The sequence below is a fragment of the Anabrus simplex genome, chromosome 10 (genome assembly GCF_040414725.1).
Source record: "Anabrus simplex isolate iqAnaSimp1 chromosome 10, ASM4041472v1, whole genome shotgun sequence".
NCBI lineage: Eukaryota > Metazoa > Arthropoda > Insecta > Orthoptera > Tettigoniidae > Anabrus > Anabrus simplex.
This window is the reverse complement of record NC_090274.1, coordinates 6523245-6544340: the sequence shown is the minus strand read 5'-3', so window position 1 is coordinate 6544340 and position 21096 is coordinate 6523245. Positions and strand designations below refer to the sequence as shown.

At 42.6% G+C, this 21096-nt stretch overlaps 1 protein-coding gene across 1 annotated transcript in view; it reads right to left on the bottom strand.

The window, feature by feature from the left end:
• LOC136882067 (protein bunched, class 1/class 3/D/E isoforms) overlaps positions 1–21096 on the bottom strand; it is a 285530-nt gene that overhangs the window by 202949 nt on the left and 61485 nt on the right. The window lies entirely within an intron of this gene.

Here is a 21096-nt window from a genome sequence, read left to right as displayed (position 1 = left end):
CAACGTTTACCTACGCAATATTTAAATTTCCTGGTATTGTTTTCATTCCTAAGGGTGGTAATGAATTAAAAGACTAACTTTGAAAAAGTACTGCCCTCTATAATAGATCTGCAATGTTTCCATTCTCGTTGGAAATTAGACGACGTGGATACGTTGTTCTTCTGCCTCTCCTCTAGCCTGTTCTATCTTTACTAACATTCTTCCGAAGTGGAGAGGCAAAATAACAACTATCAACTGCATATGATTGCAAATATGCCGCATGTTAACACAACTGTTTTATATTATATCCTATTCAAACGAAAGTAATTTCGATTCTTTCCGTCCACTTAATATCCCAAGTCGTCGTGACTGACCAGCAACAAGGCGGAGCGGAGTTTGGAGCACTTCCTACTTCCACCTGCAGCACATCACTTACTACTTAGTCATATCGCAATGCCGCTACAAATTTGTTGACAGACTCACTCATACAAGGTGGCCACCAAGCCAGTCTTTATGACACTCGACCGCTTTCGATAACCCATAGCTCTACAATGTTTTTTTTCTGTTTTACTTTTTCGAATTCTTACAAGCCGCTAATTCCCTCGAACACTTTTTCGATTATTTTGAAGCCATTTCTTGTCCGTATGCCGCGATAATTTGCGTAAGAAAGAAATCTTTCGCACATCTTCGCAACAGGTTCCTGAAATGTTCGCTATTTTATTTATTTTTGCTGTATATGTGTAGAAGCAATTGAGACGACTCAGACAACACCTTACACGCCGGAGTACACAGCTGTTAGCCGGGCGGCACGGCGATTTTAGTACCCCAAAATAGCGGCGCTATTGCATCATCCTTCGGCGCCACACTCTTATTACATTCGCTGATCCTTCCTCTTTACAAGTGGTCTGAACATCAACACCCACAATAATTACAGTTGTCTATGGAACAGGTAATATTTAACATGTAGAGGTTATAGTAGCGGCGATTAGTGCCCGCCGCCCCCCCCCCCACACACACACACTTTGTGCAGAAAACATTAAATATTTATTCCATTTTAGCAGGCTGAAACTAGGAGTTATAGGATTCTTTTTTTTAAAAAAATGTACAAGCCCTGTTTTTTTATCAGCTAATTCCTTAAGTATTAGCGGAAATGCGCGCAAAATGTCGTTCATAGCGGCTAACCGTTTTGCACAGCGCCACAGCAAGTAGTGAAGACTATGCATATGCTGTGAGGAAGAGTAGCAGGGTTATATTTTTTTGCCGAGATCGTGGACACTGAGGTAAGATTCACTTGCACCCATTCTTCCGTCTGGCAGTCTCTTTAGTGCCTGTTAGTTTCATAGTGTGTAGTCAAATACTAAATGATTTTAATTGCATAATCACAACATACTTCTATTTACTTGTAATACACGTGTATATTGTTCCTTTGGTGGAAATTTTATTCTATAGTCTAGTATTGAATAAAAATCTCCAAAACTATTATTACCGCACTTAAGTTTGTAAAACCTTTACCTCTCTGTGGAAATTCGCCCAGAAAACATAAAAAATTACCGCTTTGTAGCTTTATTTTCAGTTATATGCATATACCCCAGGTACTTTTGTTGTCTGTACTCCAGTCGTCGCAACTGTAGATAGAATAAACAACACACGTACCTGAGATAAAGGCAACCCTAGCAAATGTGTTCAACTGCCGTGGGTCAGGAATGATGAGCATTACGTACCTAGAACAAAAGAAAAGTTCGGCAGGTTAGTAAATGTTTTTTGTGTGTAACAAGTCGTGAGGACTGGTTCAGAACAACAAATTACTAATAAACATAAGAGGTATTAGCACCAGACGTCCACTTAGAAAACAGAATAGAAATGTAGCCTATAAGGAGTAAGGCATTAAGGACAGCAATATTGACTTCTCTATGGAGTCCAAGTGGTACCTGGAACAGATACACAGCATTATCGTCATTAACATTGTCGAAGGGACAGTGTTGGGGCAGAAAGGAAGAAGACAGCCTAGGAAAAAGTAGGCTACTTGGAAGACACTGAGAAGGGACTATGATGAGACAATTTCATGAAAATGGAAAGGCCAACAAATGACAGAGGAGAGCGGTTGCATCGACAAGGCGTTGTCTTTAGGATGTGAATGAATATAATAATAACAAGATACGGACACTTAAAGACTTTCAGTGTTTCAACCGCCTTGGTTTGTTATTTGACCCTTCTACGTCCAACAGCCCAGCTTCATTGCGAAGGAAGAAGCTCCTTTTAAGGCAAGAGCAGAAAGGACACGACAAGAGTCCTCTAAAATACATTTTCTTCTAGGAATCAACAACCTGGTAGTTCACAACTTTTATTTTCGGACGGCTACACCTGCACATCCGACAGCATGCCAAGACAAGTGTCAAAAGAGCCGCAGTCTGGCAGACCACTACCATCATTGCATCACAAGGAAAAGGACCGACAGTTCACAGTGTTGCAATGCAATTCTCATTAAATGAAGCGGAAGTGGCGTCTTTCTTAAGTATTTATCATGTGGATCGCCATGAACTATTCTGACGACGTGTGCACCAGCGAATCAAAATGATACAACTATCTTCCTAGTTTTAAAAGGGTGAATGACATCTTTTGTAACTCTTTCAGATGAAGGAGCGTGCGATCAATGATGAAGTAAGTTCAATGAAAATCAGAATGGATTCAGACCGCAAAGGAAATGTCAGAACTAAATGAAAATGTTACGAGTTGAACAGACAGTTATGTTCCACAGATCATGACAGAGTAACAAGGTAGATGTTAGCTGTACTGAGCGATTAGGGGATCAGGAGTAGGGCCACGGTGAGAAATGATAGTAGAATGAGTTCTTGGTTCAAGAATTTCCACGGGTTAGACAAGGCTCTAAATCTTTCACCATTCTTGTTCATAGTACTCATGGATCATTTACGCAAAGTGATTAAATGGCAGGGAAGAATTCAGTCAAGTGGAAATGTGGAAAGTCATTTGGCCTATGGTAAACGGTACACTGTATCGAGAACCTGTTGTATATTATCCTGGAGCTTAAAAAGAGATTCGGGGAGTATACTAAAACTGGCATTACCAAAACTAAAGTAATGTCAGTAGAGAAGAAACCTAGGAGAATCGAATGTCAGGAAGGAAAAGAGAGATTGACAAGGAATTATTTTAAGTATTTACGATGTGTATTCTCCCAGGATGGAAGTGAAACTGAATCAAGGTGTAACGAAGCTAACGCAATCAATTTAAATGATAACATTCGCTACCAATTGCCTTTAAGGGCAACGTACTAAGAACGATGCAAGTTAATAGTACAAGAAATATTTCATTACGAAAGGCAAAGGACGAGATATTCCTGGTTCTTGCGTACCAGCATCCGCTAGGTTTTTGTGGAAGTTCAAGTGGACCAAAAAAGAATAAAGTCGGCTTGCCAAGCTGACAGTTAAAAATCACACTTTAATGTGACAAACTGGGCGTATCACTTGGACCTCACAAGCTAACGCCAAGCGTCTCAAGAACCGTGACGCCATCCCGCGTCATGCACATCAGTTAGGACGTCAACAGTACACAGTTCTGCTGTTACGCTAGCTACTTTATGACTTTGGCACACCATCTCGAAAGTCATGCGCATTGAAAATAAATTGAACCCATGATTGTCCCCAACGTACCAGGCACTTCTGAAAGGTCAGTGAAAAATGAGTTCAGGTGGAAGAAGTTAAAATACCTTATCCCCGGAGACTATCACCATGGCATTCGATACGTTGAATTATCTCTGGAATAGGTTGCAGAAGTATCTTAAATCAATAGTAACTCATCGATGGAGACGTGAACTATTTATGTTCACTATATCTACTGTAATAAACTGGACATCGAAGGCTTCGTTAATGAACCGACTTGAATGTGGATATATCACTGAATGAGGAAGATCTCGGGGGCAGACCATAACTCTCTCAAAACACAGCAAATCAGTCTATTCCGTCACAAATACAGTCTGATACAGTTGACCATAGAAGGGAAAAGTGGGGAAGTGTATCCTGGACGTGGAACTTCAGCAGCGGTTTGACATCCACGACATGGCAACTCTAAGACTGAACACACAAGGCAGGAAAAATTACTCCATGCTGGTGATCAACATTCTGTGAATAGAATAAGTTAATATGCCACATTTTCGTGATCCTAGAACCAGTGCCATATGCTGACATTTTAACGAATAGCCAAACGGGCATCATTGCGTAAATGTATTTGAATATTGAGAAATCTACAAAGTAACGTCTTCATAAAGGAAAATATGAGTTCTGTGGCAAATTTCATGATCTTATCTAAGAAATTAAAGGGAATTACACATTTTTCCAGCTTATCATAGTTATTTCTGGGGCCGCTTGCGCTTGGCCGATGCTTTAGGACCTGACGTCATGTGAGATCTCAACCCAAGATTGACCGGGATTCATTTAAAATACCAAATACATTTCTGTGGAACGTAACGTCACTGCTGCTTGTTTGTTGTCGAGGGCACAGAGTTCATCTGTCCCTAACACTATAGGAACTACTGCCGAGTGGAAGGAGAAAGAACAAAAGTTGACCCGTGGACAGATGACAAATATGTGAATGTGGTACCGAATTCAAGACCCCCTGATTGCAAATTTGTGATCACCTGAGAGGACAACAACGGTGAAGCCCCTGGCCGATATAGCAACGGAAGGAACGAATATACCAACATCAACACAAGCCCAGAACAGTACCAAACTACAAATCCTCAACACTAGAACTCGAAATATGTACTACAGAATTCATAAGGACCAATATTTTTAATGAATAGACAACTCAGATAGGAGTATATACAGATTAAAGAGTATAACACACCATAGTTACCTACTATACCACAAGCACATTACTGAAAGAAAAAAACCCGTATACAATTCTTTATTAGTTCAGGGTCGGGAGCAAAGCCTAGCCCTTGATCTATCATCAATCAATGACCAATATCTTCCCAGCGCATTTGGAATTTAAAGCCCCTTCCCCCCCGCCGGGAAGAGGGGTTTGGTTACTGCTGCTGGTACCGGTGCGAGTGAACGCTCCTCAGTCAGCCGTTTAATGGAAATTAAGTTGTTATTAGTGTAAGTAGCTAAGTTATGAAGGATGAATAATTGTGGTCATTGGTCACCCAACCTGTGAGTGACCATGCCAGATGTTGCTTAATGTTTGGAGTGTAGTTCTGAGTGAGTTAATAATTGGTTCGTAATAACTTAATGTAATTAAATGGAGCAAGTCTGATAATCCACTAAGTGTATGGCTGACGCAGTTATTAATGTTACAGATATGCGGCAGTATCCAACCACTAACCACGCCCGGAGTTTACCTTGATGGGGTAATGGGCATTTATTTGACAATTCCGCAGTGACTACGCATTCACTAAACTGTTGCGTTATACATTTAATGTGAGTGTGCCGGTGTTAATTTAGAAAGCGTCCCCAATGCCTTGAATAGCTACTGGAAGTTTTCCGTCGTTGGTGGTTTGGCAGACATTTCTTCAGCACGTTTACTAGTGAAGCTGTCAAAGTTTTCCACGGTAGTAACCCAGAGTTTAAATGCGAGAGCCAAGTTTCCAAAATGTCTTCCTGTTGCCAAGTACCGTCTTCTACTTCTTGTTCGCATACCGCCTCCGTACGCAAGTTGGCGATCCAATTGATTATGATAACTCACGAAACAGCGGCTCGAAAGATTTCAACGGAAGTTCGTCCATACCAGCGGCTCAGGTATTTTAAGTGCCTGGGAAAGTAAAAGTAACTAATTTACATTTGCAAAAACAAAATATTTTCAGTTTAAATTGCGAAATATACATTCTCTCTCAGAAAAGGTCGTAAGGCCCAAACGAAAATATTCTTAGAGACAAGTTTGGTGCCGAACTAAGAAAAGTACCAAAATCTCGTTCTGGAACTGGCATAGGTGATTATGCTAACGAAGACACGGGTTGCCAAAGCTACCCGACAGCGCTAGTCACCGCTTCACTATAAAACTACACATCCAATTAGTATTTTCATTCTTCCGCTTTCGTCCCCACTGCTCACCTCGCTCAACTATATGCTACCACTCTTAATTCTATAAAATAAATGCAGCCCATTCAGGAATTTTGCTGAAATTGACAAATGCGTGACTATGCTTTACCGAAGGATCTCTCACTACATATGAATCATATTGTCTAGTTTTCCCACAGTGTACTGTAAGAGACAGGATGTGTTCTTCGCGATAAGAGAGCTCACTGCTCAGCACGCGACCCAGACGATAACACAAAGAATACAAACACCAAGAAATATTTCAATCTGAGAGCTCGGGATCTTTAGGAAGTTGGAGGTTCACAAGGCCAAGCTCCAAGCAGATCATGGCTACAATTAAAGGGTTGTGTCCAAGATCGTGGTAACTTCATTTTACCAAAACTTTTTTACGAGACTCAAAGAACTTCCCGGTAACCGTCACTTTTGGGAGTTCCAGGACGTGATAAAAAAGAGAACTTGACTGCAATTTTTAAGACACTTGTTGACAATTTTACACAATCATCTTTACTGCCAAAATTAACAGTAATTTTGATATCCACTTAAATTATTTTAAAATCTCTTTTGATTAATTGTCGTTTATTTTCTGCTCAGAAAACTGTAAAATATCAATTTTTACTTGTGTTCTGAATGGGATGCCAGGCAGATGTCTCACGATTGTGAGGAAATATATACGGAATATTATCCCTGTTGCCATTTCTTGATGGATGCAGTACTTGGCACAGGCCAGAGCAAAGTGTAGCTTCTGATCCAGTGAGGAAAGCAATGACAAACTACCTCAGTCCCCGTCTTGCCTAGTACGCCTGATTTGGGTTCTGCCACTGTTTTTCTTCGGTTTGCCCATTGGTGGTGCTATTTGAGGATAGAACCAGCCTCTGGGCTGATGACCTAACAGACACATGTATTGTCCCAATTAACATTATTAGTGACAAGTGTGACAAGTTTCAAATGACATGAAAATAGCACACAGAAGTGAGATTTCTTCGGAGAATTATGTCGATGTACATAATATTGGTCTGACCTTCGTTGTGACCGGCCGAAGAAAAATACAAGGAAGGTATCTAAGAGACAATGTCGATATCCACAGTACAAGAAAGTATGTAGTCTCAAGGCAATCAGAGATCTACTGCTCATCCTGAATGCTGTAATTCGATGACGTACATTTGCATTGAAGGTTTTCGGCGAGCAAGGATGGGGGAAGAGCTAGGATTGGGAAAGAAAGCGGCCATGTCCTCAGTTAAAGTACAACCACAATATTTGCCTGGTGATGTGAAAATGGGAAACCACGGAAAGCCATCTTCAGGCTGCCGACGGTAGGATGCGAACCCACCATCCCTCGAATCGGTGACGCAGTACTGTATATTTATAAAACTCAGTAACTTTTGTCAAGCTTCATACTGAATGCCTCATTTTCTGTAAGAGGCACGTCGTATTCAGAAATCGGACATTTTCAATGGACAAAACGGAGGAGGAAATTGAACTCATCCTCTCTGCGGTGTGGTTGATTCATTCACGGCACATGCGTGACCCAAGAGACAAGCTACACTTTGGAATAGATGTTTGAATAAATTCAGCATATGCCTCGACGTTGTTTTTTTTAAATTTCCTCTCAATTACTAGGGTAAGGTGGTACATTTTTGATCAAAATGTAATTAATCGTCCAAACGCTTCATCTGCAGTACTATAAACATTCTTTCACATTGACAATGAAGTAGCTACCTCAAACACCGGCCACACATTACTAATAATAGTATTAAAATAAACCCCCATTATCAAAAGTGTACGAAACAGAAGCAATTGTACCACTTATACACGCATTGCAGTCCTCGCGTTCAATCCAAGGCCCTTTTATCACGAAATTCTCACAGTTATAATCCAGAGGACAAAACCACACCGGTTGTCTTTCGAATGCCCACGTTGAGATTTATCATCCTGAAGATTTGTTGTGCTTGATATGCCGGTTATCTTGTGATTTACTTTTACACTATTGTCATTCTTAAAGATAATTTTTGTTGGACTTAACAATCCGAAAATGCTGATCTGATGTTAAATGGGATGAAGATATTACCTTTCATTTTTTTTTTGGCGTAGATGTTTTTCAGGCGACGGTAAGATTATTTCCATAGAATCGTCAGGTAACACGGCGTTTGTAACTTTAAAAGTTGAAGTTCAAGTACCTTCCACAATGTTTGAATAATCTGGCGTTGAATTAGTGCTGAATTGTAGTCATTCATTACATTCGGCGACAGCATGATGATTCATTTTAGGCTCACTGTTTGAAGGAGTCTCAGGAATTTTAGACACTGTATTGTTTCGTTGATAACCAAATGACTGAAGGTTAATGAAGGTGCATAATTGACCATTTCATATAAACTCTCTTCTCTGACCTTCTGAGCTGCACCTGCAGTGATAAAAAAATGCAAAAATCTATGATCGAAATTGTACCATTCCATCTGATTGAAAATGTACCGCATATACGTGAACAATGGATCTATAAACTAGTTACAGTATCAAACTCCCGTCTTGAGGCTCGTAGAGATATGGCGTTATTACACACAGCACTTGACACTTCAAGAAACGGTTCCAGAACTGAACTACGGCAGCAATGTAAAATCGGTAGTTCCTTGTATTATTTTTCACATGCACAAAGGAGATGCTTCACTCTTCCCATAGCCGGTCACACGGAAGAATGAAATACCGCGGGTTTTCTAAGTTTGATCGGGATTGTACCACTCTACCCAATAGTGGTACCACCGTTATGACGTGTTGTATATAGTTCACTAAATTCTACACTACTTTTATTTCACTCAAATCGGTGAACACATCCTCAAAGTAGACTGGCCACCCGAGAACCGTTCTTATTGGCAAACACGTACTTGTAAATACAACTTTACTGTACTATTGTATAACGTTTTATAATCTTCACTCTTTCCGTCTCTCTTAACTCCCGGTTTATGAAAAGGATTCAAGTCAAACGAAGTTGAGGTGCACGTAATACCTGACAGAGAAACAGGAAGGCGAACGATCTCAAGTAAAAATGAGTGCACTTCAACTGTGGCCACGACTAGCCTCATGTAGGTTGTTACGTAACCAGGTAGCAGATCAAGGCCTTGTTACACGATCTGCCTGGCGACAATCTCGACTCGCTTCACACCTGCTCAACTGAAAATCTCACTTCTTTCTAGAGCTGAAATACGAAGAAACAATACTCAGCACTTCTAATTAAGAAATTCCAAGAAATACGATCTATTTCTGGAACATCGTAGAACAGTGACTATACCAGATTACACATCATGTGATGAGCAACATGCAGGTGTTCCTTGTGCTGGCATTGCACTTTTCTTACATTCATACAATAATTCTTAAAAATCCTGCTGCAGAAGCAGCGGGTTTTATAGCGTCCTCCCACAAACAAGAAAAAGTGATAACATTATCTGGCGGTATTCGTAACGGACATGAAAGAAGCGGGAATGATTGCTGGTATAAAACGATGAGAACAATGACAGCAGAGTACTGTTTGCAGTATCAAACTTGGAAGGGACAGTTGAGCCTGCGAGCTGCACCTTTGGGACAAAAATTCGAATCCGAGCGTTATCTTTACACTTATTCTGAGGATAGCAATACTCTCCACGCCGTTGTTCTTTCCACGCAGGAGTAACTGCACGGCCCTTTCTCGAGATCTTCCTTCAGGACACACACAAACATTACTTCTATGCGCTTCATGAAACTCGTAGAATTCGTCTCCGATACCCCGTTTCAAAGGAGTCTATTTTATTTTTGTCGGAGGGAGCAGTTTTTCCAGTGAAATATGCCTGAACAGTCACCTCTATTCGGCGTTCACCTTAAGAAATAGTAAGTTTTCTCTGGAAACGACTAATTTTCCCACGAGGCTTGTTTAAATATGACCACACTTTAGCGGACAGTGGCCACAGAATATATTTTTTGCACTGATCGGTCAGACACGAATTTGTTCTGAATACTCTCTGTTTAGCCCTGTAATTTGACTTCGTTCACAATTAACGTATCGAATTTATGTAGGACAGTTTTCGATGTTTCGTGCATGTCACCTACGGATCCACTCCCTAACTCAACTGTTCATCTTCCTGGTTTTCCTGTCAATGCATTTTTGTACCTTGTGGAGAAACGGTGCAGTCTCAAACTATCCGACCATGAAACTGACAGAAAGCAGTATGAAAATATCCGAGAAGTATAGGTAACAAGGGCTTTGAAACCAAATAATGTTTATTATTACTTCGCCTGATTCAATTTTTTGAAGATTTTTTTAGACTACTTCGTCGACTAGTGGTTGGACAATCCGCAAATGCCACTAGACTGTGGAATTGTCATGGAAAACTACACCGAACACACAATGTCGCTGAAGGATGAACTGTAAGTTCAATCGTCTGATAAAAATACATCATCCCCGCTTCCAGGAGTTGGTATTTTGTTTTAAAAAAGAAGCTGAAACTTCTGATTTTCAAATAGACAGGATGGATATGAATCTCGAAAGAAAAATGGCATTTTAGACGAAAGAATGGAAAGGTCTATGGCTAAATATGAGGACAGTGGAGACATCTAAATTGTTTTTAGAACAATTTCTTAATCATGAAAATAGACTGAAACCCGTGCCAATATTCTCACGAAAGATTTGTAAATATTTCCATAGTCAAATTTGTAAATAACCAAGATTGTACATAGACGATAAAGCAAGAGCTTTGCGTCGCGTCTCGTATGTGATCGTGCGGGGCTCTACGGCAGCCACATGCAGGGTATTTTAAAACGGTACCACTATTGGAAATGAGACTAGTCCTCCAGGTAGCAAACTGACCCGTTAAAACGCCCTGTGGAATTCGGAATTTTAAGACGACACGGGAGCAATGATTTATGTGAACGACTGGATTACTACGTTACGCATTTCAATGTCAGAGCTATGTCTACCAAATTATATTCACTAAGAAAAACAATGGAACATGACAAGTACTGGCTTAAAGTACTATTCCTTTAAACTTTCCCCATCTAAATCGCAAGAATGACTTGTTTCAAGAAAATGTTGCCACAACAAGCTATGAGATTGGAACCTAAGAAGGAGTTGCCACTCAGCTGTGTACGTAAGAATGCACAAACAATGTGACCGCAAGTGCAGTGATAAACCCTACAAGTCATGTCCGGGCTCGTGTGCTAGGCGGATATCGTGCAACCACATGGCTCTAGTCACACTTATTTCAGCATCAATTCCACGACACAGCGAAAGATTTCCGGAGATTCATACACTTTGTCAGCTGATTCACATACCCAGTGTGGAAATGTACTATTCCACCGGAATAAATTTCCTTATGCCTGTTCCATGGCTGACTGGATGTCTGCGCTGTCCTTAACACGACACACAACACTAAATCCTTTCCTGCACAGCAGACGACACCCAAGGGTCTGCCTAGCCGGCAACAACGAGTGTATTGTCCCTATGCTCGTGACCATCTGCAAGTTCACAACAATGACTTGGATAAACATAAAATGTGCACTAGAAGATGACGAAAACAAGGCGATAAAAGTGGTTCACAGGTCTTCATCTTTTCTCCTTTCCACATATTTTTATACTCCCTATGATATAAAAACAAGAATGCAATAAGGCACAGACATCTGACTAAAGTACTTCATACAAATGTTCGCGATAGCGTCAGCCAAAGTGCGCACGCCATTTAGGCTGCCTGCGCGTCGATTTCGATTTTCCATTTAGTTACCAGATGACAAACGGAGTTCTGTTGGTCTACATGTCGCTGGTTTCATTTTAATTTTGTCCGCTAAGCACTAGAGTACGACTACTAAACCCGCGATCCACAGAGAGAGCTAGCAAGATGAAGGTCCGGAAGATCTGGGAGGGTTCTGATATTTCTGTTGAATGCTCCACGATCCAATGATGGTGAATCGATCAATCATCATCTATATATTAGCCGACCTAGAAAGATTTAGGAGGGCCCGTTACCATGCACTTCGATATTGTCATATTTTCTTCGATTAGCCATTGATTCAGAAAGAAACATCAGGCACGACAGATGTTGATGAGCTGAACCGTAGTATCGGAGAAGGAAGATCTTGTAGGCCGTAAAATAACAATGTGCGTTTTTTTACATACAGGCTAAAAGAAGTACTGTACATCAATACAGGAACTTGAATTTCAGCCGATACATCTTCAATATTAATTTCACAATTGGAATTACTCAGTTTCTTCTGTTTTATCTCGTTCACTGTCCGGAAAGGATTTGACGGTTCTTAAAATTACAGATTTTTTAATTCCTCCCATGATAAGCTATAGCATAGGAAATGAGTTCTTTATGTTCTCCACCCAGAAGTTATACCAAATCTTCATTTCAACGGGGCCGCAACCGGAATGGTTCAGATAAGGAGTCAGTGTCTTCTCGTCACAGGGCTATACCCATGTTCCAGACATCTAAGCTGCCTGCGTGTCAGTTTCCAAGTTCCGGTTTACTCTATTAGATAGCAAAGAAAGGGATCGCTGATGGGTGAGCTACGGCTTGTCGGGTAAGCATCATGTCCAGATTGTGTGCACAAGGAACCTTTGTCACCTCTTCGAACATCTGGGTATCTCGGCGCGTTTCAATGCATGATCTTGTTGGAATCGGGAAGCCACTAATCCACAAAAGGAGCTGGAACCTTAAAATGACCGAGTTTTTAGTCCGCAAATGAAGCAATAACACCACAATACTCAAGACCTAATTCCGCAGCAGCTATCAAAAAACTTTCTCTGAAGGAGGTAATAATAAAGTCTAGAATCAGGAATAAAGATGACTGTTCTTTGCAAAGCTGATAAAGGATGACGTCAGCACTTTGCTATGCGCTGCACCTCTGACGACACATCGTAGTGAGATAAGAACGTAGGATGTTATTTAGGCTTATCATACAGACAATCTGATACTTATGCTAGATTCCCACATTTGTAGCTTTCTCTGTTCTTAGCAAACGAACCGGCTAGCGAGGACGAGACAGACATACAGACGACACAAAGGTAGTTTCTTTGTCTTCTAAATCCGCATCCCAAGGTAAATCCATGAGCTTCTGGCCAAAGTAACTCCCGAACAGAAATGCATGAATGTTTTGAAAATATCTTTAGTTGTCGGCTGATGGATATTCCTTGCAACTTCCGAGTGATATCGTAGTTCGTAATTAATAACAGTAATGTATAATTTCAATCATATTCATGAAAGAAACTGGATGGTAAACAGCACCACGAACGTTATCACCCTGGACGGGATGGGATCAGGATGTCCAGATTGCAAGACGCGTGTTTCTGAGGGTTCTAGGACATTTCGTACCACTTGAAAGATAATGGAAGTATTGCGAAGTTATATCCAGTGTCCACTAATGCCGCAGAAGCCTCCGCACGGTGTGACCACCTTCCGTCGGGCGCAACTGACCTGATTGGTGCACGTGTTAATTTTTATCTCGTATTCTCCATTCCACCTTTCAGTGACCGTCAAGCCCATATCGGCCAGTTCATCAGAATCTTTTATTTTACTTACTTGATAGTGAAATAATGCAGTAGTTTATAAATAATCACAATAATAGTAATAATATCCATCCTTGTGCTCAATGCGCCCGAAGATAATGTATATTGTATTGTTTAGTTTCAAGCTTCATATTTCCAAAAATCGACGTTCTTATGATACCTACCTAAACATAAGTTATAATTTAAACGGCAATAGTTCTCTTCAGCAAATGTTGTAACTTATTTTCGTTGTTATTTGCACCTCTGTTGATAAGCTAAGGAAGAGTTGATGTTATACATGTATTGTGATGTCAAAATGTGAAGATAAGAACGTACAAAATGGATCTTAAAACATACAGATTTTATGTGCAAGTGCTTTTAAGGTGTTCATTTTACATGAAGGTTTATTTTATCCTTTGCAGAAATCTGCTGAGAAGTTTCTGGTGGTAAATACTACACGTGTGGTCTGCTGACTGTCTTCCCGACATCTTAAAAGCAGTGCTTTTCTCCAGAAATTTGGGTATTACCGTACACTAACCAAAGAGCACATGCACAAAAGAAGTGATCTACTAACTTCATCTTACCTGCCGGGACTAGTCAGTGCAGCCTACAGACGAGCGCAACTACCACAGCACAGCTCCCGGCAGGCCACTGAACATACTAGTAGATCACCCGCTGAGTAACACGGGAAATACGTATTACCTTCATTTACATTTACCATCATCCATGCCCAGGGCCTCAGTGAACTCCTTTCAGAACAAATTAGACGGATCGCTGTAGGTACTTAGGAAAGATCTTCATTAATGGGATTGTGAATGAAGGTTGCATCTCTCTTCATACGGTTATGAGGACATTTAGGTGTCGTAGTAAGGATGTGAAGAAGAGGGCGTATAAGGTGCTGGAAGACCCCAAATAGAGTATGGTTCCAATGTATCGGCCCCTTACCTATATTACTTGATTCGAGAACGGGAAAATTATGATTGTTGTTTAAAGGGGTCTAACATCTAAAGTCATCGGCCCCTATTGGTACGAGATGGAACAAAACGACACGATAATTCAAATTTTAAAATGTATCCAATGACTGAAGTATATAAGAAATTGTGATGAAAAATGAGTATCGAGATTAAAACAATCAGTGGCTCTAATTCGCAATGCCCTGTTTTTAATAAAATTATAGAGAAATATAGGTGAAAATGGAATAAGGCATTGCGTGGACACACACACACACACACACACACACACACACACACACACACACACACACAAATTCAAATTACGAGTTACTGTAAAATAACACATTAAAATACACGAACTAAAATAGAGTCAATGGGATGAAATGAAATGTCGTATGGCTGTTAGTGCCGGGATATCCCAGGACGGGTTCGGCTCACCAGGTGCAGGTCTTTCTATGCGACTCCCGTAGGCGACCTGCGCGTCGTGATGAGAATGAAATGATGAAGACAACACATACACCCAGCCCTCGTACCATTGGAATTAACCAATTAAGGTTAAAATCCCCGACCCGGCCAAGAATCGAACCCGGTACCCTCTGAACTGAAGGCCAGTACGCTGACCGTTCAGCCCACGAGTCGGACAGTCAATGGGATAAAAGGGCAGTTCACAAAAATAAACTAAGACAAAGGACAATATTACACACGATAAAAAAAGGCCACTCTCCCTCATGAAACGGATGACGAGGTCTGCTGACTGCTTGTCATCGCGCAGGATGAGGGAGATGGTACTCGGGAGTTTTAGACTACGGCGTAGAACGACCAGGTCCACACACACGCTAAGATAATCGCCGCAAGTACACAACGGAAGGGGTTCTCCTTTCAATAAGTTGGAGTGCGTTAGTATACCATGGCCGATTCGAAGACGACATAATACCACTGCTTCCCTCCGAGAAGCCCGAAGGGAAGTCCTCCATACCTTTGTTATACCCTTTATCGCTCTCAGTTTATTTGGAAGTGGAGTGGTAGGGAGTGGCCTGTCACTCCATCTCCCAATGGAACATAACCAAATGTCTGAGCCGAGAGCGAATATCACTTGCTGGAACCTTGTAAGGTAACGGGGGCAGTGTTACTGCCTCCTTCGCAGCCTTATCTGCTAACTCGTTTCCCCTCTACACCCATGTGGCTTGGAGGCCACATAAACGTGATTCCCGGCCAGCAGGTCCTGGATCCGCTGCATCAGAGGGTGCCGAGGGACACAGGTATCAATAGACTGTAGCGAGCTCAAGGAGTGGGTACACAGAAGGAAGTGTCAGCGCTCATCGGACAATGCGTACCGTAGAGCTTCACAGATAGCATAGAGCTCCGCTGTGTACACACTACAGGTTTCCTGGAGAGCAAAAAGAAACCTATCAGTGTCGAGAACGAACGTACAGCCCACTTTCGTGTCTGTTCTCGAACCATCCGTGTAGACGACGACTGGACGTGGATACCGGCCAACAACGGACAGGAAGAGCCTCCGATAAATCGAAGGGTCCGTGTTTTCCTTCGGGCCAGTGTGCAGATCCAGGATTATTTCAGGGCGTCGTATTATCCACGGAGGTACCCCACATGGTTGCCTGACAAGGCAAACAACCGAAGGTACATCAAACAATCTGTGACTGCTATCCAAGCGTACTTCAACCGGCCACGTTGCTCGAGGACAAGCAGCTTACAGCCGACGGCGTCCACTGTTGAATACATAAGGATATCTTCGATGAAGTGGCATCTGTCGCAAATTTGCAATATACGATACAAGCATTTGGTTTCGCCTCAGGTGTAAAGGCGGCACACCAGATTCAGCGAGCAGACTAGGGGTTTGTTCGAAAACCTCCCGTCGCCAACCTAACCCCGCTGTAGTGGATGCTGTTACAGTTTCGCAAGGACGCTTCGTCTTGCTGAGCCATATGCTGCACTGCCATATTTATTTATTTATTTAGCGTATGGTTAACACATCACATTACATACAAGTACAATAGTAATACATACTATGTATAGTTTGAAGTATTTACAGGTTCAAATTCTTTACATAGTCAAGACACAAGGGTGAGAGCAGAAAAAAGTCTCTTGGGTTTCCCTGGTAGGCAGTGGGAGGACACTGCTCCACAATGTGCCGTACTGTGTTTCACTGCACCACATCTGCCATGGCCAGTGCGAATCCTGTTGATAGTTGTCCAGGTCTTCCGTGGAAGATCAAAACCCTTTGGTTTGTTTTTCAGCCATGGCAGATAGTGATATTGTGATGGAGCACTGGATATCCACACTTGCTTCCAGGCCTGAAGCAGATTAAAATTAGCATCTGCTAGGTTTCTGGTTGTTCTAACAGGTGGGTGTCTATAGATTTTAGCCTGTTAATAAGAGCATCATTCATGTTACGATGGAATGACAACTGACAGTTGTTCGTTATTTTCTTATAATCTCGTAGGAGAGCATTTTCTCGACGGAGGTGAGGTGGTGGAATATGGGAAAGGACAGGTAGCCAAGTGGGAGTAGATCTAATTCTCCCTGATATCATACGCATGGTGTGATTCAGCTGAGTGTGAATTAATTTGATAAGACTGCTGTTCAGCCATATCGATGAGCACAATTCTGCAGCAGAGTACACAAGACCAAGAGCTGAAGACCGAAGGGTAGATGCTAATGATCCTCAGGTGGTTTCACACAGCTTCTGTAAGATGATGTTTCTTGATCGTAACTTAGCAGCCACATTCTGAAGTTGTCTCTTGAAAGACAGAGTACTGTCAAGAGTAATCCCTAGATATTGTGGATATCTGATGTGGGCAAGACAAGTGTTCTCAAACTGAACCTTCAGTTCATGCTTGGCCATTTTGTTGCTAAGGTGAAAACATGCAACTTCACTTTTATTTGGATTCGGTTATAATCTCGATTTGCGAAAGTACTGTCCCAAGGTGGTAAGATCAGCTGTCAGTGTTTCTTCAATGTTTTCCATGAATTTATCTTGTACAGCCAGAGCCCAATCATCAGCATATCCGAATTTCCCAGAGCTAGTTTCAGGTATATCAACTACGTACAGGTTGAAAAGCAGAGGAGCAAGTACAGAACCTTGGGGAAGACCATTGTTTAAGAGTTTTATCACTGTTAGTGCCATTTCCCAGTATTACACGAAACTTTCTCGTGGTCAGCACGCTATCCATAAGTTGTGCAATCTTCTTACATGGCAAAACACGTAGTAGTTTGCAGATAAGTCCTTCTTTCCACACAGTATCATAAGCTGCACTGCCATAGTCTAACCGGGATAAAATATGTGCCCTATAGAATCGTAGGAGAAGCGTGCGGTCAGCTCCCCCTCCCCCACAATTAGTGCTGCTAAGAAACTTCAAGAGATTCAGTTTCTTGGTGCAATGCACTTTTAACTGCTGCACGTCTGACTCCCACGATAACTTGCTACGGAAAAGGAGTCCAACAAATCTGTAAGTGTCAGCTACGGGAAGAACGACATTTCCAAAATAACGCTCCGGATGCGGGTGAAAAGTGCGTTGCCAACAAAAGTGGACAACAGAGGCCTCTGCGGTAGAAAACCGAAAGCCATGTTCTAAGGTCCACTGTTCCACCCTCCTGATACCTTGCTGTAATTGTCGCTCTGCGACTGCCATGTTACGTGAGCTATAGTGCAACTCGGACACGGAATAGACGGAGGGACAAAAATTCGCAATAAATACAGGCAAGTTACCTCGGAATCTCCATTGATGCAGGACTGAAAGGATACCATATCGCCATGTGGTGCCATAGGCATTTACTAAGTCAAAGAAAACAGCAATCAAATGCTGTTTGCAGAGAAACGCATCCTGGATAGAACTGTCCACGGCGTACCTGGTTGTCAGTGGTCGAGCGAGCGGCTCGAAAACCACATAGGTACTCGGACAAAAGTCCATGTTTCTCCAGACACCAGAGAAGTCTGCGATTTACCATCCTCTCAAATAGCTTACGCAAGCAGTTAGCGAGACAAATAGGTCTATAACTTCCTGCATACTTAGGATTTTTGTCAGCCTTGAGGACAGCAATGACTATGCCCTCTCACCCTCTATCCAGATTAAAGATAAAATGGACTATCGTCACTAAGGTGTTTCAACATCTGGTTATGGACATTGTCTGGCCCAGGAGACGTGTCCTAGCAAAGCGCCGAGGTGCTGCAGAGTTCCTCCTCCGCAAAGGCACCTTATAGTCCTCTGAAGCTTGAGTGGCAAAACTAAGGTGATGACGTTCTGCCTCTCGCTTCAGAGCGAGGAAATCACGATGGTAATTCCCGGAACAAGACACATCCGAGAAATGGTTAGCAATCGAGAGTGGTTCAGTGACGAGACTGCCTGCAATGGAAATTCTCGGTACAGAAGATGATCCTTGGGTACCCGAAATACGTAGAAGGTTAGTCCACACTTGAGATGATAGAGTATGTGACGCCATATACGACACATCTCTCCCACGAAGCTTGCTTACTTGGCGAATAAGAACTCGCGCCTTAGTGCGGAGTTTCCTAAATATTACCAATTTGGCCACTGTCGGCTGTCTACGATAACGTTTATGAGCACGACGGCGTTCTTTGATAGCTGCTGCAATTTCTTCGTTCCACCAAGGAACGAGTTTTCGGCGAGGAGTCCCTGAGTAGGAGGGAATGGACTCCAAGCAGCAGCAAGGATAATTTGTGCCATGCAATTTATATCGCCGTCTACGGTCCGCATGGTCTTGTCGTTAAAGAATGCGAGCGATGTGAATTTTTTCCGATCAGCATGTTTAAGAATCCATCGAGGAGTCGACGGATTTTTGTTTCAACAAAGTAAGAATGATGGGAAAATGGTCACTGTCGCAGAGATCATCGTGTGTATTCCACCGAAATAACGGAACCAACGTTCGACTGCATAGACTTACGTCTATACGAGAGTGCCGTAAAATACACTGAAATGAGTTAGTTCACCTGTGTTCAAAATACATAAATTCAGCTCTGTTGCTAATGTTTCAGCTCTCTTCCCCGGGGGAAAGGCGTCTCAGAGCCCTATATGGGGCGATGGGCGTTAAAATCGCCCAATAAGATCCATGATATGATTTATGTTAGGAGGCTGACCTGGTGGAAAATAAACGTTACACACTGTTGCTATGACAGGCAGCGGTATCCAGTGGGGTTCTTAGAGGAACCTCCTGGCTACAGGTATCAGAACGAATAAAAATACCCACGCCACCGGTTGCCCGGTGAGCATAATATTGTTCTGTCGACTATAGTCTGAAATTTCCCAAGACCGTATGATGACCTGGTCTGAAGTTTGTCTCCTGAATACAGACTATACTCGTCGCGAACTCACTAATGAGCTGACGCAGCTTAGCAAGATGCCTGTCATAACCATTACAATTCCACTGTAACAGTACCACAGTGTGGACTAAAAGAGTGTTAGGTTATGAGCGACAAGATGCTCTTAAACCCAAACACTAAAAATATCAACATCTACATCCCAAGATTTAGATGACAGCTCGACGTCCATCCCGCCATCAACAAACGGCGGGACAGACCCCCCAGAACTACGAGGGGAGCGCGCATGTTTTGGAGCAGGCGTACCTGCTGACGCAGACTCATACACTCAGGATGGAGGGCATAATTTCCCTTCGCGGGAGAAGTGCGGGAGCGTCCGGTAAGGGCGCTCTTCTTCTCCGTCTTCTTTTCGAGTTTAGACAGGCTGGGACATAATTTCCCAGCCCTGGTCGACGATGCCCCGTCCGCCGGCATGGGCACAGCTTTCGCCGGCCTCTTAGGGGGTGGGGGGGACTTAGCCAGCCGGCACAGACTTCTTGTTGGTCGAAGGTTGGGTGGTGTCCCCCCCCCCCCCCTTCGAGTTGTACTCTTTGCGACTTTGCTCTCAGGAGCAACAGTCGCCTTGGGTGCAGCGATCATCACGGGTAACGATGCCGTGAAAGACGAACCTGGGAGACCCTGAGCTATCATGCTGTAGTCTAGTGTACTGGCAGGTTTATTCGTGGCATTAAACTTACGGCGCACTTTTTGCTGGATCTTCTTCTCACTCACATATGTCGGACAGTTCCGATCTCGAGGGGAATGAAGACCAGAGCAGTTAGTGCACCTGTACGGAGTTGTGCACTCCTCCGCGCCGTGAGCTGCTCTTCCACATGTACCACACACAGACTGATTCGAACAACGAGATACCATATGTCCGAATCTCTGGCATTGATAGCATCGCATAAGAGGCGAGATGTACGGCCTCACGTCGTAACGATAAGTATTAACTTGACTTTGTCTGGTAACACTGACACAACTTGAAAGGCAATAATAAGATCCTCGAGTTCGCCGTAGACGCCTTTAATGTGTCTAAGAAAAAGGATCGATTTTACCAGCTTAAAATCATGCCCATTGGTTCTCGTAGCAACCAGAAACCTAGGGAAGCTGGATCCCATTCCTTCACACTGCGCTTGTTCCCTGGGAGTTAAACCTCTCAAGGAAGCAAAAGTTAAAGACTTCGGTGGGGGACCACTTTGGGCTGGGTGATGACGTTTCGAAGCCATGCTCGAAATAATCCTCCCCGAATGCCACCCACTCCGATCAGGGGTCTCTGTAGCCGAACCA